At 46.7% G+C, this 1,421-nt stretch overlaps 1 protein-coding gene across 1 annotated transcript in view; it reads left to right on the top strand.

The window, feature by feature from the left end:
- LOC106810280 (rho-associated protein kinase 2-like) overlaps nt 1-1,421 on the top strand; it is a gene marked incomplete in the record, with an annotated part of 22,572 nt that overhangs the window by 12,863 nt on the left and 8,288 nt on the right.

The raw sequence follows: 1,421 nt of genomic DNA, 5'->3' as shown, positions 1-1,421 counted from the left end.
TCTCTCTCTCTCTCTCTCTCTCTCTCTCTCTGTCTCTCTCCCTCCCTTCCTCCCTCCCTCCCTCCCTCCATTCTTCTCTCCATCTATTTCTCTTCACCTCCTCATTTGCGTTTGTCTCACGCATCGTTCTCCCTCGCGTTGCAGGAGAAGGAGAAGTTCAGTAACACGGTGATGAGCTTCCGCAAGCAGATCCAGGACGTTGAGGTGAGCCTGTACGAGGAGGGCCAGATGCGCACCAAGCAGCAGATGGAGTCCGACAGCAAGGACCTTGAGATTGAGCAGCTGAAGGTCAGTCGATTCCCTCCTCCGTCGTCTCGCAGCCTCGCGAATTCGGACGGGTCGACGCACGCGCGCGGAAAACCGCCGCCGCTAATTCTGATTATCCATTGTCAGAAACGAAATTAGTCTCAATGTTAGTTCATCTTAACGTCGATTTTTTGAGGGTGAAACGGACCTATATATGCTGCATTTGAGAAACTCGTTGCTTTATTATGTTTCTGTCGACAGTCTGTGAGGAAAAGTTAATGTTAGGACTGATTTTAAGACTGTTTTGCTTCCGACGACGGGCCCCGGATTCAGATCGAGCTTTTCCCGATTAGCGATGGCAAGCATCTGTTGCGGATTTTCGTGATTTCGGTTTTCAAATTCGACGTTTTTGAGATCGATGCGAATCCGCATCTGAGATCGGCGTGGCGACGATAACAAGTATACGTAGTCGTGAGGCGTCATCGCATTGAAGGTGATTTAGAGGTTGAATGTCGTGCGGTGGTTATTGTTACAGAGACAACTGGCGCTCATTAGAACGGATGTGACCAGCATAAACAGTGGAAGCAGCGAGGATGATATCGTCGGTATGCCCCTTCCTACTTTCTCGAAGATTCTATCTTTAACTTTTAATCTGAATATCGCGAGGAAACTTCACTCATTCATGCTTGACCGTATTCGATGTATGCAAAAGCGCACACGGGTATTCCGCTTTGTATAGTATGATTCATCTTCGGTTTGAATGCGGCTGGCGGTCTTGCTCGGAGTGAAAGGACGTAAATGTGTTGCCTCTGTCTCTTGTCTTAAATGCGTTCCCTCTGTCTCTTGTCTCAAATGTGTTACCTCTGTCTCTTGTCTTAAATGTGTTTCCTCTGTCTCTGTCTCAAATGTGTTACCTCTGTCTCTCGTCTCAATGTGTTACCTCTGTCTCTTGTCTTAAATGTGTTTCCTCTGTCTCTGTCTCAAATGTGTTAACTCTGTCTCTCGTCTCAATGTGTTACCTCTGTCTCTTGTCTTAAATGTGTTTCCTCTGTCTCTGTCTCAAATGTGTTAACTCTGTCTCTCGTCTCAATGTGTTACCTCTGTCTCTTGTCTTAAATGTGTTTCCTCTGTCTCTGTCTCAAATGTGTTAACTCTGTCTCTCGTCTCAATGTGTT

The sequence above is a fragment of the Priapulus caudatus genome, unplaced genomic scaffold, assembly GCF_000485595.1.
Source record: "Priapulus caudatus unplaced genomic scaffold, Priapulus_caudatus-5.0.1 Scaffold425, whole genome shotgun sequence".
NCBI classification, from domain to species: domain Eukaryota; kingdom Metazoa; phylum Priapulida; class Priapulimorpha; order Priapulimorphida; family Priapulidae; genus Priapulus; species Priapulus caudatus.
The sequence above is the reverse complement of the archived record's forward strand: the minus strand, read 5'-3'. Positions and strand labels throughout refer to the sequence as shown.